At 35.5% G+C, this 21,855-nt stretch overlaps 1 protein-coding gene across 2 annotated transcripts in view; it reads right to left on the bottom strand.

Annotated features, from left to right (window-relative positions):
- The window catches only part of LOC101893182 (voltage-dependent calcium channel subunit alpha-2/delta-3), a 151,376-nt gene that overhangs the window by 72,116 nt on the left and 57,405 nt on the right, over positions 1 to 21,855 (bottom strand). The window contains exon 1 of one of the 2 annotated variants that reach the window (XM_020034955.2): positions 15,803 to 16,107. The exons of the other annotated variant lie outside the window; for it this stretch is intronic. The gene's annotated coding sequence lies outside the window, so the exon portion shown is untranslated. Of the gene's footprint in view, positions 1 to 15,802; positions 16,108 to 21,855 lie in introns of those variants that run through there. 2 annotated transcript variants of the gene reach the window in all.

Here is a 21,855-nt window from a genome sequence, read left to right as displayed (position 1 = left end):
TTTGAAATTTCGTATGAGAATCAATTCTTGGAAATTGAAATGTGTACTAGTTGTAAGAAGTATATTAAACGATACTAAATTTTGTACAATTCCGTTTTTGGTGAACGGAAAAGCCAGTAATTTGAAAAGCTGATATTGTTGACCCTGTTGTTGGTAGGTTTGTAATAAAGAATAATTGTACGAAAAGTACTGAATGTTAATATACAGGGTGAGATGAAAAAACTGCCACTAAGCCACTCGTCCGACAGCCGATAAAATTATTCCAGTGACAGCTCATTATATTGTTTACAAGCGTACGAAAGCATTTTTCCAGAAAAAAAGTTATTCGCGATGGAATTCAAGTGTGATAGTGTGATTTCCGTATGTTTGGCTGGAAAACCGCAAGTGGCTATCGTTAGAGCACTCCAGCATTTAAATGTGAATAAATCTTTTGTGTCTCGTACCATCGCTCGTTACCGTGATACTGGTTGCGTAGCCTGACGTCAAGGAAATGGACGGAAGAAAACAGTAACATCAGCAGAAATGGTTCGAAAAGTAAAGAAGCATTCGGCAAATATTGAACAAGTAAAAAAACATTAAGTTCGACCGGGCCGAACTTCTAATACCCTCCACCTTAGGGTAATGGAAACACAAGAACCAATTATGACCCACAAATACCAATTGTTAGACATATTCGTGGGAAAATTTGGCAAAAATTATAAAAATACCGAATATCGGGAGGTACCGCTAGATAGGGCTATATACATATACATATACATATATATATACAATATTTCGCCAACGGAGCTAGAACTCATTATGACCTACAAATACCAATTTTCAGACAAATCCGTGATAAAATGTGACAAAAACCATCAAAATACCAAATATCGGAAGATACCGTTATATGGAGGCTATACCAAAACGTGGACCTATAGATACAACGTTTCGGCGGACAAACTAGGACCCATTATGACCTACAAATACCAATTTTCAGACAAATCCGTGAAAAAATGTGGTAAAAATTATCAAAATACCGAATATCGGGAGGTACCGTTTTATGGGGGCTATACCAAAAACCAATCTATTGTGTCTGAAGTATTTTGGAAAGCAAGGTTGGCACTAAAAAATACCAAAGTGTCGATCACCTCAAGCAAGCGCTTCGCTGGGAATGGACCAAAATACCGCAGAGCAACATTCGGGCAGCGTGTGACAGTTTCATTAGCCGGCCATAATTCGTGTCAAAGGTGACCAAATCGAACAAATCTAAACTTATCCTAAAATTTTATGTTATTTCCGACATTTCCTGCTTTCATTCAATAAAATTTAAAAAAAAAATGTCAAAATGATGGCTTTTGACTTTGTTGCAGTTTGTTTTTTATCTCACCCTGTAGAGATATGGTGGTTGTTTTGCAAATGCGTACCATAAGTGTTGAATAAATACTAAATGGTAATAAATTTAATTTAAAAATTTTGGTGTCTAGGGTGAAGTGATGTAGATTGTTTTTGATATGCTTACTAAATACCACTAAATTTGGTAGTAGATGAAGGGATAGAACTGAAATTATAAAATTTGATATGGATGGCACTGTTGGGGTCTAGGGTTTACGTATGGAGACGTTAAAATAGTTTTGGACAGGGAAATTGGATTGGATATTTGTTTATATATAAAGAAAATGGAGAGGTATTTTCGTCAATGACCTACAGTTTAAAGTTCAGTTTAAAATTATGCTTTGTAGGAGAATTTTATATAAACTAATATAAAGTGCGGCTTTAACCCTAAAACCTGCTTATAATATTTATAAATTCCTTGCGTTTAGTTAATATTTAGACTTTTGATGTATTCTGGGACCTATAGTAGAATTAACAAATAATTTCGTAGAATATTTAGGTTTTTAACTTTTGTACTTTCTTTTTTTATCGCTTGTTTGCCAGATATATGACTCCAACCAGGGTCACCTGTAGTTATTCTTTATTGGATCGGAATAACTTATTACTTTTATGGCTTACTAGTAATGCTGAGAGTATGTTATAGTCATTATTTTTGGGCAACTGGTATTGCAGAGGGTATGTGGTTGCCATTGCTAATAATGCTGCAAATTTTTCCTGGGATACAAATATATTTAAGAATACATAACTTGGCTCGACTCTATGTAGCTTTCTGCTACGTATGTTTTCTTGCTTTTTCTTGAACGAAAATTCGATCCAACTGTAAAAAACGTAAGATTTTGGCATTTGGCGTTCGATTCTAAAGTCTGCGAAATACGAGACGAAAATGAAATCGGAGGCACACACTTTGAAACAAAATTCAAGCATGTTTGTGTGTATCGAGCAAGGAAAATATCCTGAAACTGGTTGAAATGTGTAATAGTATTGAGGTTGCCTGCAAGCCATACAGATGTACGCACACACAACTCACACAAAACTCTTTATACACAGTATATGCGTGTATGTATGTGTGGTTGGTTGGTTGGTAGATTCGTTTTATCCCTCAATGATTTACTTATGATTAAAATGTTTACTACAACAATTCCAACAAAAAGTCCCTAGAACGAAAGAAAGTTTTGCACTGGGACCAACTATCCTGGCTTGGCCTCTGTCATTCGATAAGGATTTAAACATGGGTTGTTGGTTGCCTCATACAGAACATCCAAAACCCTCTGCTCGCAACCCTTACACATACATACTTCTGTATGGGTGTGTGTGATTGTGTTTAGAAGATGCGACTATGTAACAATGAAATTTTTCATTGTATATTTTGTCTCGATAGAATCCGTTGCATCGATGTCCTTTGAGAGGAATTTAATTACAATGAATAGACTTAAGATAAACAAAAGACATTTAGTGACTGACTACAAGGCTATACGGACGCATACACATTTATCTAATGGTGCACTTAATGTATGTATGTTTGTATGTGCTTATCTTCAGTATCTATTTTATAGTTTTAACATTATTTATAAGATCTATGAACATTGTAAATTCAAGATGTACGAGATTCATTTTCTATATTTAAAAGATAAAGGGTATAGATGCGACGTTTGTATTATATATGTAATGGGAGTATGATAAATTAAGTAATGTTGGTAGCCAAAATTGTAGAGCCACGGACTGCGCATTCTTATTTTACACTTCCCAAGTTAGAAGAAACATCGCCCTATCAAAAATTTCAGGTTGGAAACTCCAAATGGAAGTGATAGTGTTCGCTAAGTAGATAAAAATTCCAAAAGGGTTTAGGGATCTCAGATATATGAAACTGTAATCTAATAAAAAAACATCTCTCGCCATACTTCACATGACCTTATGTAGAACTTGGAAATTCAATACAGACTCTCGAGTTACTTCTAGAATTGTTAGTATCAACATGTAAAATCGACAAGTTATGTCGGATTGCACTTTTCATTCGCAGTCAGTGAAATACCTGACTGACTAAGAATCAACGCCCTATCAAAACGGCTGAAGCTAGAATTTTGCAATTTTGTAGGGGGGTAGTCTTGATGCGTAGGCATGAGATAGGGCTGGGTTTTTGGGAATTCGTAAAGAGTGTACGAAAAGTACTAAAAGTCTAATACTTTGTATTGGACAAACGGAATATTGAGTGAAGAGAGGTCTCTGTTGGCATCTGAGATTGAGAGGTGGAGGTGATTTTAGAAATTTGTTCTATTAATTTTCGAAAAATACTGATTGGTACTATATTTGGTATTGGGTCAATGAATATAGCTAAAATCATGAAATTTGTTGTCTGTGGTTAAGATATGGAGGAGGTTTTGGAAATGAGTATTATAATTGCCCGAAAAGTACTGAATGTTACTAAATTTGGTATGTAGTTAGTGTATAGAGCTGGAATCCCGAACTTTAATCCTGAGGTCTAGGTGGGTACCTGGTGGTGGTCTTACTCATGCGTACTATAATTGAACAAAAAGTACAATAATTGCTCGGTCATTTGTCTACAGAGGGTATATATAATTTGTTAGGGCTAAAACGTACCTCTTGGAAATAACGGTTTTTAAACCCTAATCCGTTTCTAGAGTCGTCTGTGTGTATGTTTGTCAGTCTGGCTTGTGCGTACGATTCAATTTGTTTCAAACTTGGTACATCATAATATTATCAAACTTATATCGAATTCGGATATGGACAACATCGGTCCCCTCTTTTTGATACCTCTCCCACAAAAGGTCAAATTGTCAAGAATAATAATTTAGAAGTCGAAAGGATGATTCGATTTTTTTTAAACTTTGTAAATCTTAATATATGTATTAGTACTGTGTCAGATGCAAAAAATTGACAATATCGTTCCACTCCATCAAGTTCTTCTCCCACATTTTAAATAATTATATCTCTCATAAGATGTTAATAATGAGTCCGATTGAATTTAAATTTCACACATCCCAATATTTCTATCAACAAAAAATTAATATTTCTATAAAAAATGCGAAGATGGCATATCCTTTCTGCTTAAACGAAATTTTATGTTATTTTCATGTATAAATTCAAAAAAAAAAAATTCGTTTCTTGGTATTTTATCATTGAAAAAATACATACTATAGGGTGAGATAAAAAATTGCAACAAAGTCAAATGATATAACTTTAAAATTTTTTTAAATATTATTAAATGAATGCAAAAAAATGTCGGAAATAGAATCAAATTTTAGAATAAGTTTAGATTTGTTCAAATTGGTCACTTCTGGCTTGAATTATGGACTTCAAACGGCCAATGAAACCGTCACACACTGCCCGAATGTTGCTCTGCGGTATTTTGGTCCATTCGCGGCGAAGCGCTTGCTTTAAGTGATCGACACTTTTATATATATTTTAGTGCTAACCTTGCTTTCAAAAATACTCCAGACACAATAGTTCAACGGATTGGTATTGGTGCGCTGGAAATGAAGCGTGGAACCTCAATTTTTAACCATTTTTGGGTAGCGCGTTTTGAGTGCGATGGTGCTGAGTCCTGTTGGAATGTCCGAGGTCTGCGGCCAAAATATTTGCGTGCCCAAGGCTTTAATACACCCCCCAGAATATTTTCGCTATAATATTCGACATTTATTCTGATGCCACGGTTGGTTAATACGAGCGGAGAGCGACCATCGGCTGTTATGGCGGCCCACACCATCACCATGGCCGGCGCTTGAGTTCTGGTGGCCAACCGAAGGGGCACATTTTCAGCTGACCTCTTTGGCAAGAGGTCACGATCATTTTTTTTTATTTACAAACTGCTGGACAATGAATGTTTTCTCATCGGAGAAAAGCAAAGTCGACAGTTCGCCACTTTCGGCCAAGCGAAGCAACTCTTTAGCTCTTTTGAGTCTATTTTCTTTCTGTTGCGGCGTAAGTGCGAGACTTTTTGGAATTTCAATGGCTTTACCCCGAGCTTATTTTTCAATATTTGCCGAATGGAATATTGCGAGGTGTTCAGCTCATGAATAATTTTTCGGCCACTGAGACGCGGTTTTCGATCAACTCGCTTCTTTACTTTTCGAACCATTTCTGCTGATGTTGCTGTTTTCTTCCGTCCATTTCCTTGACGTCGGGCTACGCTACCAGTATCACGGTAACGAGCGATGGTACGAGACACAAAAAATGTATTCACATTTAAATGCTGGAGTTCTCTAACGATAATGAGCTGTCACTGGAATAATTTTAACAGCTGTCGGACTAGTGGCTTAGAAATGACAGCAGTCATATGACCGAAGACATTATGTACATAAAACACAGATTCAAAGTAATCTTAATTCGGAAATTTAAAAAGTGCTATGAAAACTTTCAAAACGCCGATACACGTGTCTTCTTTTTTTAGCACTAATTTCAAAATATTTTTTGTGCCACAGTGTATTTAATGAAAATTAAATTTTTTCTTTGCTTGTTAAATTTGATCAAGAATATGAGGATATGTAGGAGTATTTTATATGAACTGATATAAAGTACGGATTTAACCCTAACATATTTTTAATTGGTACTTGAATTTCTAACGTTTTCGATTCCTTCGGGGACCTATAGTAGAATATAAAATACAACCACGTTTAAGGAGACTAGCTTGACGGTTGAAAATGCTTTACAAAAATAATCCTTGCATTGCCGAAGACATTATATACCTGAAAGCAACAGATTCCAAGGAACCTAAGTCCGAAAATTTAAAAAAAAAATGTGGAAGAGGGAATCCTTGCCCCCTCTATTTACATACTTACTTTACTTACTTTTAAGAAGTAAATACACGTAACTTCTATGTTTAGCTCCTCTCCAATTTTGGAAAAAAAATGAATTTTGCCTCATAGAGTAACTTGTCCCAATTGGACCTATAATTTGACTACAATAATATAAGATGAAAATACGACGGACTGGCATGCATAAATCGACTCAAAATGTGATCCTATCAGAGCGCCAAAAGGAAGTTTGGCTTTATCTCGTCTCCTTCTACATGTTACAGACAATTGAACAACGTCATTACTTCCTGCAGCACAGTGTGGTGTAGGGTATAAACAGCCGCAAGCATTAGCTTACTTTTTTTCTTAAATCAAAAAATTAAATATAACAAAAATCAATCTATGCAACGAAATCAAAGCTTTCTTCATTTCCATAAAACATATGTAAGTACATCCATCTCACCCGTTTAAAACAATAAAAATCCTCCACCCAATCGCACCGTTGATGCACCACAAAAGGATTTCTCTTCCACCGGTATGCACACAAGTCAATGCATCAAACAATTTTCTTTTAAATAAATCACCTGCCACCATGGCACAGCATTATAAAGTTATCTGAACTTCTTAAGAAACTCCAAGAAAGAGCTCAAGGTAAAAAGCAAGATTTGTAAGATCCCATCTCAAGTACTTGGCGGTGGTTCTCCCTACGTCTTCGGCAACCAGCAGATTTCAAAGAAATCCTCTTGCTGCATCCACCATGTTTGCATACTCTGGCATGTTGATGTTATATTCTCGAGGATTACATATTGGAGTAATCGTCTTTTGTTCAAACACCCTACCAGCCAAACGAAGAAGAACAAAGTAAGGAGTTGGAATGTTTAGCGTTGTTTCCCCGCTGTTATTTTCGGGAAATTTGCATTTAACCAAAAGTAAAGTTCTGGAATATTTGTGGGTATGCACAGGGCTAACACAATTGGGTGTAAATGTGTGTGTGTGTGTGTGTTTGTGTTTGGCCACACTAAAGTGGATGGTCTGGAGAAGGAACAACATACATATCCACTACATGCATACCCACTTCATACATACATAGATATCCATCCGTGTACATAGCACATCTGCATTAAGTATATAAATAATATCCTGGAGGTTGTTCGTTTTGCTGTAGAACGTGTCGTCGATGGCAGGCGGTATGGGGGGCGGAGGTGTGGGGACGCCTAGAGGGGGAAAACAAAATAAATTTTCAATGTTTGCAAGTGCGTGTCAACGTTATTACGCGTGTCCTTGCTCCACTTTAACGAGAGGGAGATGCAGCTGTTCCATACGTGCTGAATGCTGCTGGAACTTGTGACATTGCTGCTGACGCGAAACTGCTGCCGCTGCTGCCACGATTGCAGCTGCCACCAACGTTGGTTGGTTTAAGTCCCGAAGGTTTTTGCTTCCTAACCTTATTGTTCCTAGTTCCTTTTCCCCTATCCCCCACCCTCCCGCTGTATGCACACCAACATTTAAACATTGGCATGTTTTTATGTACACCAACCAACCAACCAACACAGACACGTACACTCACACAAATAAATGCATATCCTTGGCAGCAATAAGGAACGATTGAAATTCCTAAAGCAACCACAAGCTTAACTAACAACGAAAAAACTTTTGGGTTCCTCTTCTGTTCAGTTTTGTTCGGTTCGGTTTTGCTTTTTTCTGCTGTTCATCTTCTCCACCTCCTGGCATCATTGCCCCACACACAAAACTATTCACATTTACAAGTTTATGCTGCTGCAAAACATAATGCATGGATAGATGTTTCTGATGCATCATCGTCATCATCCTTGGATCTCGGTTTGTTGTTGGTGTATAGTTTGTGTGTGTGTATATGGGTCTGCTTGTCTGTTCCTTTCGTTTGTCTGTCGTTCGGCCCATTTGTTTGTCACGAAGATATACAGTAGACGAAACACAAATGAGTTTACTAAGCAAAATTAATAATTTATTTCCATGCTTGTCTTTAGTTTGTGGTATTAACCTATATTTTGCAATAGTATTGGTGGTGGTGAGGGCGGTGGCGGTAGCTGAAGTAACAATGACAAGGAAGAAATGCGGAATATTGCAAATGTTCACAACATAAGTCCTTGAATTGCGATTAAGGTTCATCTTAAAGGTGGGTTATTACATTGTTTCAAATGAATGAATGATATACAAAAAACCCTATTTCGTTCGGGAAAGTACCCATTATGGTGTATCAGCAAAATTTTATAATTTTGAAATATATGTAGAACAGATGCATGGAAGAAATGGAAGAAATGTTTACTATACAGGAAACTGCCTGTCTTGAGAGTTGAAAATTCCCAGTGGGTGTTGAGAAAAATCCCCAAATGGATTTGTGTTATAAGACCAAACTTTGGCGAATTAAACCGTTGTATATGGGCTATACTAAGACGTGGACCTGTATAGAGAATTTTCCGTCATAGGTTGAAGTACCCATTACGAAATTCAAATACGAAATTTTACCGATAAATAATGTTGCGAAAATCTTGAAAATAACGATTATATAGATGCTATACTAAAACGTAGACCTATGTAGACAATTCTCTTCCAGGGGTAAAGTATTCAGAGAGAAGTCCTTGTGCGGATTTTCAGAATATTCTATTGAAAATTGTGACTAACATCATCAAAATATGCCGGGAATTCCGGGAGATACAGTTATGTGGGAGATATACGATATCGTGGACCTATATAAACAATTCTCTTTCAGGGAGTTAAATAAGCCAGGTAGAACTCCTTGCGTAGAATTTCAGACAATTCCATTGAAAAATGTGGTTCAAATCATCGAAATACTGAATATCGGTGGGTACCGTTATATGGAGGCCATTCGATAGCGTGGGCCAATATAGCCCATCTTCAAACTTGACATGCCTACACACAACTGATCTGTGCAAAATTTTAGCTTCCTATCTCAATTTATTTTGAATCTAGTGTAATTACAACAGACGGGCGGACAGATGAACGGACAGGACTACATCGTCTTAGAATTTTTTTAATTATAAGTAAATGGATTCAATATTCCCCTACCACCTTAATCGATAGAAGAATGCCGTTAACGTTTTCAAAATGCCATAAATCGGTAGGCAATACTAAAACATGAACCTATATCGATAATTTTCTATTACATAGATTGTTATCTATAAGGAGTCTTGAATACCAAAATAACCCAACATCGGGTGATACTTTTTTTATTTTCTGATACGGGTGGTAGAACCCATTATGAACTACATGTACCAAACTTTAAACAAATCCGATAATACATTTTCTATCGGATTTTCGGTATATACAGTTCATAAACCGTCAAAGTACCGAATATCAGGATGCACTTTTATATGGGCGCTATACGAAAACGTGGACATATATAAAAAAAATGTTCAACCACTGAATTTGGAACCCATTACGAACTACATTACGAAATTTTCTGCCACCCGAGCTAGAACCCTTCTAAGATTCCAAATTTGCAACCATTCGGAGGAATAATGATGCAAAAATCATCAGACGGACATAGTTAAAACGACTTAAAACTATGCTGTTCATACGCACATAGGGTCTCCGACGAATATTTAAAAGTGTTACAAACGGAGTGACAAATTAAATATACCCTGCTTCTCATGGTGGAGGGTAAACACACACAATCAAAAAATTAAAACAAAAAAACCTATGAACTCAACAACGAAAACCGGGGAAAAATATTCAATATGGGTCTACTTTATAGTAACCCATCTAACGGCACCACCTTCTTTTCGAACTTTTAAATAAAATAATTAGCAATAATAATTTGATATAAAGGGTCCCATCAACCTAGTTTAAAGCCTCGTGAAAATAGGTCAATATGTAACTGTACCTCTTGATTTTTTGACATTTTGAAGGTTTCGACCCAATTTTCTACCAAATAATTTAATATTTAGTGTCCTGAATATGCAGATTAAGTTCTCACAGAAAATATTCAATGTAGAACCACTTTTTGGAGAGCCCGCAAATAAACTTATCTGCTGATTTTTAATTTTTTTTTAAGTTTTGATCGCATTTCGGACTTATAGGTTAACTCCTCATGAAATATAAATTATATAGGTCCAATTTTTTCTATACCTCTCATAAATGGAATCTACTGATTTCGAAAGTTTGAAGATTTCAGCGTCATTTTACATATAAATAACAAGTAATTTGGCATTTTAGATTATCAGTGGCTATTTTGACTGTCGAAAGACATAATCAATATAGATATAGTCGCCATATAACGAAACTTTCATGTTTTATGTGGTAAAGCGGTCATCATATTTCGATGTTTGTCTGTCCGTTGTAGGGCGTAATCGGACTTCAGGCAGCAATTATACACAATTTGGAGTGGATGAAATTTACCAAAATCAAAACTTTTTGAGTTATTTTGCAGTAGCTCTAGAGGACACATTTATGGATCAATGTCTTATATGTTGTAAAAGGGAAAAAGCTTGCCATTTTGAATGTGTAGCGGACATTACTTAGCAGATGAAATGAACCAGATTTCTTGTGTGAAAATTACCAATGTACCTTCTATTGGGAATGTTTGTATGATAAAGGTCACTTGTCAAATGTTGAATTTGAATATGAATGCTGTTTTGAACTCCGATTGGCAGGAAGACTCTTTAATACTCATAAAAGCGTTTCTATCCCAAAAAAATTACAGCAAATTTAGTAGTTTAGGCTATCACATGCTCTGTTAGGGTCAAAACAAATAAGCAATTAGCATTTATCTATAAAAGAGGAAAATGTTTGTACATTCCATTGTTTGTTTGTAATTAATAGACTCTGCTTCGGATGTAGCTCATATATATATATTCGATCGATTTCAAATATTTGATGCACCAAACACGATATGTATGTCTGATTCCAATGAAATTTGGAATGAGTGACGGAATTTGGTACAAAAATGAAGTTTGGTTTGGATATAGCTTCCATATATATTTTAGGCCTATTTCAAATGCTTGATGCATGAAACACATAAACAAACAAATTGTATTGAAATCGGTAAAAATTTGGATGTATCTCCCATATATATGTTCGGCCGATTTCACATATTCGATGCACCAAATACGCTATGTCAAATTTTAACGAAGTTTAGAATGAGTGACGGAAATTGGTATAAAAATGATTTCGTCAAATTAAATTGAAATCGGTTCAGTTTTGGATATAGCTCCTATACAAATTTTCGGCAGATTTATGGTATTTGATGCACCAAACTCGCTATGTATGTCAAATTTCAATGAAGTTTGGAATGTATAAAGGAATTTGGTCTAGTTTTGAATATTTTATTAAGAAACATAGACCCACCAAGCCTTTGCAATGATTTAGGCTAACAGTAAATTTACTTTTATGATAAATACTTTTTTATTGTTGAATTTGTTTTATTTTTATATGCAAAATAATGGTATATAAAAAATTTTGAATGCACATAAAATCAAAAGGTGTAGCGAAGCTCACTGGGTTCACCTAGTCTTTCATAAAATTCAAAATAAGCATCCGATTCATTATAAATTCCACACACTCCAATAATTCTATTAAAACAAGGTCTAATGTTGAAAATAGACTCATTCCATTTGGAGTTAACAAGATTTAGTGTGAATATGGAATATATCGCACCACTCCCTTCAGTACATCCTCTACAAAGGGTCAAAATTTTGAATAATTATAACTCTTAAATAAAAGCCTGATTGTCTCGAAGTTCACACATCTCAATATTTTTATGAATAGAAGACCGGGTGTAAATATCGAATATATATAATATATGTAAAAGAGCTATATCCAAATTTGAACCGATCTTGACAAAATTTGATACATTTATTTCAGAGCTGTATCTGCCAGCTGGTACCAAAGATCATTGTTGTGGAATACGTATTACGCCTGTGAATGCCTTCAAACCCCAAACCGGATAAAACATATATATGGGAGCTATAGCTATATCTGAACCGATTTACATTAACTTTGAAGTACTGGTTTTATTTATAAATTCAGTCGTAAATGCCAAAATCCCATTTGGGCTGATGTTAGGTATTTGATGCATAATAAACCTGATATCGGATAAAGATATATATGGAAGCTATATCCTAATTTGATCCGATCTAGATAAAATTTGAGGGATGTATATTAGAGCAGTATCGGATGTCCGGTACCAAATATCATTCTTCTGGACTACATATTACGGATGTGAAGGACTTAAAACCCCAAATCAGATGAAATATATATATTTATATATATATATATATATATATATATATATATATATATATATATATATATATATATATATATATATATAAATGATATATATATATATGTATATATAAATGAGAGCTATAGCTATATCTAAATGTCATCCGATTATCACAAATTTCAAATATTGCTTGCAAAATTTCATCTTAATCGGATAATAAATGCGACCTGCATTTGGTCACTAAAATACATGGACGGACGGACTGACATGCATAAATCCACATGATTCTATGAAGATCCTCAAAAGAAACTATGGGTTTATCCCGCATCTTTCTTTCTATATGACGTAGGGTAAAAAAATTTACAACTATCTCAAATAAGAGAAATTAGTTGATATAGTCCAAACCTGGAAAGTCGCAATAATTATATCAGACTTAAGTCATATGCGAAATGGAAAATATTAGCGCACTCCGTCTGTACCATTCCAATAAAGGGTAAAAATTTTGAATAATCAAGTCAAAACATATTTCATTAGATTATTAGACATAAGCTGAGGGTATATTTCTGACGACAAAACGGGCTCATACCTTTTAAATGTTTTTTTTTTTTTACTTTTTTGGTGGTCGTAAATCGGGTATCTGATTTAAAAAACTGATTTAACCACATTAGATGACATCTTCCTTAGACTTCTTTAGAAGTTTTCTAAATATCCTCTGTACATAGAAAAGTCTCTACAGGACTTTTGTTTTAGTTGCTACACTTTGCCTTCTCCCAATTGCATATTTAACTGTGTAATGACATCTTGCATTCCGAGTGGATAGGAAATTTCCTTAAAAAGAACAAAAAAAATGCAATATATATTTATATGCTGAGGTCAATTTTCAAATTACTCATGTCTTCTTGATATACGATATTATATTCATTTCCTGTACTGTTACAATGAATATACACATATATATGCTGTGTGTATGTATGGGCGTGCATATGTATGTGTGATAAAGATGCCTTTAGCAAGAAAAATATCTACATTGGCATAGTTGCATGCGAAGGACACAAATATGTGTTTGCTTCCAGCAGCTGCTTTCAGTTATCCTTGTTTTTCCGATGTGCGTACACTGCTAGACTTACATGTACACACCCATACAATAACACCAAAAACCCTGATGCACCCATGAAAACTTTGCATCGTATTCCAGCCAGTATTTAGTTTGCCAATAGTCGAATGAATATATTTAGAGATAAATGTGTGTGTGTGTGTGTGTGTGCATGTATGTGTTTCTTAAGAGTTCCTGATTTCTGGGTGCGTTTATTGGAATGTGTACTGAGAGTGTAAGCGAAAATTCTCATAAGTATATTCATTTCCTTACCATGATTTTATAGATATCTATGTACAGATGAAAATACAAGGAAGTCTCTACACATCCAGTAAAAAGCATTTTCTTTGTCTTGTAAAAATGGGGAATTCTGAGACTTTTTTTTTGTTTTTTTTTTCCAACTAATATCCCATACAAAATAGTTTATATGTTTCGCATTGAAGCTCTTCCGTATTTGTATACATAAATACCATAACATTTTACACACGAGTAGATAGTAGAGTTTTTAAGCTATGCCGAAAGTTTAAAGCCTGAGTTAGTTTGTAATTGCTTATTTAAATTATGTTTTAGTTATGTGGAGAATAAATCTTTTGAGGCAATAAATCAGGGGCAGAGGCTAGCGTTTTATGGGGTGAGAGTGTAAAAAAAATTTAGTTGGTTGAGAAAACTAGCCAGAAAGTATTAGTCGATTTGCTGGCAGAAACATATCCTCGACATATGACCATCTATGCGAATAGATCAATGCAACACCAAAACAAAAGCACCTTTTGAATTTCCGATTGGGAATTAATATGCGATTAACAATTTCTTAACTGAACCTATCTGGAGATGGGTGCGGCGTTTAGGTAAGATTTATGCTTTGGATGTATTCTGATGGATGTATTCCTGCAGTAGCATTTTATGGGATATAATTTTGTAGAATATATTGACATTCTACGATCCGATTTAAGTTTTTAACCATATTTTGGACAAAATCGCATTTGTTAAACCGCTGAAATCGGAATGTTACCTGTAATATTGCCTATATACCAAAAATGAAGGAATTCCAAGGAATTATAATTCGAAAATTCCCCAAAAAAAATGGGAAGGTCTGAGAACATGCTCCCTCTATTTACATTGATATATTTGTCTTCTATTTTTAGCTCAATTTTAATTATTTGCTGATTTTTCCCATAATTTAGAAACAAATTAGTCGGAAATTTATAATTAAAAATATTAACCCTTTGTGGAGAGATAAGATAATGTGTTGACCAATGCTGTTCCTTTTCTCAACTGACTTTGTGTACAGTATGGACAATATCCGCCCTACACAAATTATTTACGTATGATTTGGGATTGCCAGAAAGATCGCTGGATGTGTAAAACTTAAAAAAAATCTATAAATTTGTTTTTTTTTTTTTTGTTATCCCCACCAGCAGACCCAGCCCTATATCATGATATATGGCGTTAAATATTATATTGCTTTTTTAAAATTTCTTACTTTTGTTTTGACCTTACCAGAAGGAGTGTATCGAATAGGACCCAAACCAAGTCTGGAACAAATCCGTTACCCCAGACAGGCTGATCGGCTCGAAATATCCTCAAACTAATTGCATTTGAAGATGTGTGCGGTCTAATTCTAAATCTTAATTTTAATGAGGCAATAATGCCAATCATCACATCATACTTTGACCGCACCGTCTTTATTTTTATTCCTCCTGCATAGTATGGGGTCATATTGAATTTTACATACAACATATCATCAAATTGTCAACCCCTATAAAATAGTATTTCTAAAATGCTTATAAAATTCTAGATTCGCTTTCCAACACAATCAGCGGTAATTAGTTATCAGAATATGTGCAACACAAGTGTACTATCTTGTATGGCCCTTGTATAACTACACCTCCTGTATGGGTTAATTTGCACATATTTTATATGGCTCTGCCAGGACTAAAATCACCCTATCGATGTAAATCTATTGTGCGAAAAATATACTAAGCCATAATTACATACATTTAGTCTGGTATTGAGTTGATCATTAGTGCAAAATCTCAACACCAAATTTTCAGGACAAAATGTTTTTATCGCCAAAGCGAAAGTTCTTAAGATTAAGAAAGAGTTTTGGATTTTTAGATGAACATATAATATTCTTTAATATGCTCCCATATCAAAAGTACACATTTTTTCGGTTCGACGTTTTTGTAGTACCCAATCTAAACACACCGAATCGATTGGTAAAAAATCCTCGAAATCGGGTGACATCTTTATGTTAAGCAATATTTCGAAACGAAATGTAATGCCAGGTAAAAATTTATATATCTTAATTATTGTGAAAATGGAGACTTTTTCGTAACATCTATAGAAGTAAAGCTGGAAACTTACCTCAATTCTTCCAATGTTTTACATATTTAATCGCAAAAAAGAACATCAAATTTTGGAACTGTTTGCTGAGAATTTGCTGTAAACGTTTTTGCGTGAATGCCATCCAACGTCTAGAGGATCTTAAAATTACGAAATTGTTGGCCAATCCGTATACGAGTATAATTCAATCGAAATCCCTCACTATTTCCAATTTAAGTTGGATTTAATTTAAAAGTTGGTATTTCTTCGCCGTTTCATATATTTTTGAACAATTCAAAATAAAAAATGTTATTTTTATTTTTCAATGCTATTTCAATTATTTCTCAGGTTCCTTCGCCAAACAAAAGTTTTGGATTATTCCGACTTTTATTTGTCACTCTCAAAGACCTAAAATGCAAAGTCATTATTTTCTACAATTGTATTCAAAACAACAGTGGTATTTACACCTGGTTAAAATATTTTGATGTCTTGTCCAATATTTATACTCCTATGTCTTTGTATTAACATGCCCCTGTAATGAGCTGTTATTCTTGGTAGTATATCCACAAAGCATTTTCTCAGAATACATTTTGTCTAGTCTTTACCATTCTAGGTCTTTGTATATTATTTCTACAGGAATGGTAGAATAGTCAAAATGCATTATAGAAAAAAGTTTTTGGAAAATGTATGTAGAGGTTCGGTTCCTAACAACGACTTACTAGCATAAACAAGCAAAAACCAGTAAAGAAAGTCTTAAAGTCGGGTGGGGCCGACTTTATGATACCCTACACCACATTGCTAATTTAGTAGAGCTCCGCATAACAATTAAAAGTTTTTATGGGAGAATTCCATCGTACATGCTATGATTATAATTATAATTTAAAGTTCAAAGGACTAAATATGCCGAAGCATTTGAAATCGGATAAAGATATATATGGGAGCTATATCCAAATCGGAACCGATCTCGATAAAATTTGGCAAATATATTTCTGAGCTGTATTTGATATATTTCCTGAATATCGTTGTTACGGAGTGCATATTACGGCTGTGGGTAACAAATATTACAAATCGGATGAACAGTATATATGAGAGCTATAGTTATATCTGAACCGATCTTCACCAAATTTGACATATTAGCTTTTAGATAATTCGGTCGTAAGTGCCAAATTTTATCCAATTTGGGCAAATATTAGACGTTTGGTGCACAATAAAAGAAAGTCGGACGAATTTATATATGGGAGATATATCCAAATCTGAACCGATCTCGATAAAATTTAACAAATGTATTTCTGAGCTGTCTTTAATATATTTCCCCAAATATTGTTATTACAGAGTGCATATTACTGCTGCGGAGGACAAAAATAATAAATCGGATGAACAATATATATGGGAGCTACAGCTATATCTAAACCAATCGGTTTAGCATACTTATTTTAAGGCCTAATTTGGTTGTATGTGAAAAATTCCATACTATTCGGGCTTATATTATACGTTTAGTGCACAATTAAAGGCAAATCGGACGAAGATATATATGGGAGCTATATCTAAATTTTTACCGATTATCTCAAATTTCAATAGGGTTCGTCCTTGGGCCAAACAAATAATTTGTGCAAAATTTCATCTGGATATGGCAATAAATGCGAACTGTATTTTATTTACAAAAATACATGGACAGACGGACGGACATGCATAAATCGACTCAGAATGTGATTCTATGCAGATCATCAAAAGGAACGATGGGTCTATCTCGTTTCCTCTTGCCTGTTACAAACAAATGCACAAAGACATAATACCCTGACCACCTTGTGGTGTAGGGTATAAATACAATTTGGAAGATTTGCGATTTCCTGATTATATTAGCAGTTCAGCACAAAAAGCGCGGAATAAAAAGATAAAAGTTAAGAGTTTTGGAAACTTCCATCTATGAACACATGTTAAATGTTGTTTCGATCTGGCAATTCCTTCATACAGAAAGAAGTGTTCAACAAGTAAAAAAGCAATAAGTTCGGCCGGGCCGAACATTGAATACCCTCCACCATTGGAACGAATAAGGACATTTTCAAAAAAAATATAAAATCCATTAAAAATTCTGTTAAAATCTTTAAAATACCTAAAATCGGAAGGTGACGATATATGGGGGGATATACAATATTGTGGACCTATATAGACAAATCTATGTCTAGGGGTAAAGTACTCACAAAGAACCCTTTGTGTAGACTTTTAGACAATTCTGTCGTGGCTAAAATCATCAAAATACCGAATATCGGGGGGTACCGTTATATGTGGGATATACGATAGCGTGGACCTATATTGAGAATTCTCTTTCAGGGGGTAAAGTGCTTACAAAATACTCCTCGTGTGAATTTTTAGACTATTCCATTAGTAAATGTGGTACTGTATCGATTACAGATACAGTCTCCAAATTTGGAATGCGTAACGGAATTTGGAACAAAAATAAATTTGTCAAATTATATTGAAATCGGTTCAGATTTGGATATAGTTCCCATATACATTTTCGGCCGATTTCATGTATTTGGTGCACCAAACACGATATGTATGTCCGATTTTAATGAAATTTAAAATAAGTAACGGAATGGGGAGCAAAAAATGAATTTGTCAAATTGAAATCGGTTCAGATTTGGATATAACTCCCATATATATTTTCGACCGATTTCATGTATTTTATGCACCATACACGATATGTATGTTTGATTCCAAAGAAATTTGGAATATGTGACGGGATTTTGATTAAAAAAATAAATAAATTAGTCAAATTATATTAAAATCGATTCTGATTTGGATAGCTCCCATATATATTTTTCGCCGATTTCACATATTTGATGCACAAAAACGATACGTATTTCCGATTTCAATGAAATTCGGCATGAGTGACTAAATTTGTTACAAAAATAAATTTGACTAATTATATTCGCTCAGATTTGATTATAGCTCCCATATATATTCTCGGCCGATTTTACATATTTGATGCACCCAAAGCGAGAGAGACGAAATCTGGCACCAGAAAAAATTACCAAATTATATTGAAATCAGTTGAGGTTTGGGTATAGCTAACGTATATATTTTGGCCGTTTCATACATACAACATATATTCGTAAACAAAATTTTGAGTGCATATACAATCAAAAGGGGTAGCGAAGCGCACTGGGTTCAGCTAGTAATTTATAACTAAAATTTTAAAATGTTCATAGGTTGTAATAAATATTTAGTTATTAATTTTTATTCTTAACTCCACATCGACTCCCATAAGATTTCTGGTATTGGAAAAGGCAACTTTTTTAAAAATGCAACGCTCATTTGAACTTTTGCTCCTTAACTCTCCCGAGAATTGCAATCTGAGTAATGAAGTAATGGCATCATGGCTGGTGACATATCTACCTACAACTTCATATCTCTACCATGAAATGGTCTAATTTGCAATGACAATTACTTTTTGGTAGTCATATGATTATATAATACGAATGTATGTACATACCTAAATACATATGTATGTACGTATGTATTTTTGTTTAAGGTATGTTCGGAGCCTAGAACACCTTTACAGTTCGTCATTTGTCCCATTTGTGCAAAAGACGACGGCAACGACGACGATTCATCATTATTTTCTGTGCAACTTTGATGTGGCGGTATGTGAATGTCGTCAGCATGTGTGGTGGTGGTGTTGGTGTTGCTTCTCAGGGAAACTGTGCCAGAAGTCAATGCTTTTTGCTGGGCAAAACACATTCGGATGACAATAAAACCCAGCGTATAAAAATCATTTCATTGTAAACGAAGAAAAAAGAGTATTAAGAGCAAGCTTTCGAGTTTCATACTTACAGCATTATAATATTGTTTAACACACACACACACACACACACACAACCCTTCCACTGTATCCTGGTTGTGCTTCAGGCTTTAAAGACATCAGTGCAAGGATGAAATAAAGCAAAGCAAAAAAAATTTCCATTTTCAAAGTGTTTACAAATTTTTTTTTTTTTTTTTTTTGAGAATGACATTGCATTGCCTTACTTTAGATGCTGCAGTTTAGGATGATGATGATGATGACGAAGAAGCCATCCAGTCAGCCAACTAACGAACCAGTCAGCCAGCTAGTCAGCCACCGAGCAAGGACTTTTACCTGGATTTTTTTTATGGGCACCAGAGTAACGGGCATGATTTGGTCGTGTTCATTCCATCACCCTCCCGTTAGCAGTATCTCACCACTACCAGTACCATCAAGGAAAGAAATATGCTGGTGAGTAGACGACATATTTAAAGACTACAACTACAGGCAAAGAGCAAGATGCAATGACTGTAGAATAACGTGGAGAGAAAAACAGCTTCACTGGGAGTAGTAACGGCAGTAAAGGAGATACAATGTGCTAATTACATTTTAATGAAGATGTGCAACTGCAGTTCAGCTCCTCACAGTTTTTGTGTGTGCGTGTCAGTTGGAATCTCGGTTGGCTGGTCGGTCGGTAGCTTGTGGTAGTGGTGGTGGTGATGATGATGATGATGGCAGATGACTGTATCAGGAACAGCAATAACAATGAGACAACGTTCTCTGGGATTCTCTAAATGGAAAAGTGTCTTCCTGCTTTCGACGTGAATGCGTTCGTTCTTACGTTCATCGTTTGCTTTCATTTCACTTTTGCATTTGTTCCAATGAAGTCTCTCTGTTTGTGTGTGTGTTAGCGAAGGTGTGATCACCATCCCCACCTGTACATGTACACATTAAATCGTGTTCTTTTGTTCTTCGTAAATAAGTGTATGTAGGTTCGTTCGTTTGTCGGTACAACTTCTGTCATCTTCATTTGTAGGTGCGCCTAACACGATTTGCCGTGGCATGACAAAGTGTGGGTGAATGCAAATACTTGGGTGTTTTAGCATTTTTTTGTCAATGCAGTTTGTTGCCGCGACAACATTGTTCTGGCGGTGGTGTAGTGGAATTTCATGTTTATGCATGTCGTAATATTAAAAATAATAGCATTTTTGGGTTCTTCCCTTTGGGAGTAACAATTTGCTATTAATTTTCGGATTAATTTATTGGTGGAGGGGCTGGAGTGGAGTCACCAAAGACGAGCTGGGTCTCTATAGGCGAGCAGGAGGGAGGTAAAAATTTTTCATTAATTTTCAGAATAATTTATATGCGGAGGGACTGGAGTGAGTCGCTAAAGCGAGCTAGAGGGAGTTTCTATAGAAGAGCTGGACGCAGTCTCTATATGCGAGCAGGAGGCAGTCTCAAAATGCGAACTGAAGGCGAGATGAAGAAATTCTCTACAGACGAGCTGGAGAGAGTGTCCACAGGCAAACTGGATAGATTATCTACAGGCGAGCTGGAGAGAGTCTTTACAGGCGAGCTGGAGGCAGTCTCTATGGAAGAGCCGGAGGCAGACTCAATAGGTGAGTAGGAGAGAGTCTATACAAACAAATGTGGATAGAGACTCTACAGACTAGTTGGAGGGAGTCTGTACAGACAAGCCGGAGGAAGTCTCTATGGAAGAGCCGGATGAAGTCTCCACAGGCGAGCTGGAGACAGTCTCTATAGGCGAGCTGGATGGAGTCTCTAAAAAAGATCCGGAGGCAGTCTCTATAGAAGAGTTGAAGGGAGTCTTCATAAGCGAACTGGAGAGAGTCTCTACAGGCGAGATGGAGAGTCGAAGACTAGAAAAAGACCGGCTTTATAGACGAGCTGGAGTCGAAGACCGTCTCTATAAACGAGTCGAAGACAGTCTCTATAGACGAGTCGAAGGCTGTCTCTATTTAGACGAGTCGAAGACCGTCTCTATAGACGAGTCGAAGACCATCTCTATAGACGAGTCGAAGACCATCTCTATAGACGAGTAGAAGACCGTCTCTAATTAGACGAGTCGAAAACCGTCACTATTTAGACGAGTCGCAGACCGTCTTTATTTACATGAGTCGAAGACCGGGACTATAGACGAGTCGAAGACTGTCTCTATAAACGAGTCGAAGACAGTCTCTATAGACAAGTCGAAGACCGTCTCTATAAACGGATCGAAGACCGTCCCTATAAACGGGTCGAAGACCGTCTCTATAGACGGGTCGAAGATCGTCTCTATAGACGACGAGTCGAA

Source organism: Musca domestica, unplaced genomic scaffold (genome assembly GCF_030504385.1).
Source record: "Musca domestica strain aabys unplaced genomic scaffold, Musca_domestica.polishedcontigs.V.1.1 7, whole genome shotgun sequence".
NCBI lineage: Eukaryota > Metazoa > Arthropoda > Insecta > Diptera > Muscidae > Musca > Musca domestica.
Note: the sequence above shows the minus strand (reverse complement) of the source record. Positions and strands in the feature narration are given on the sequence as shown.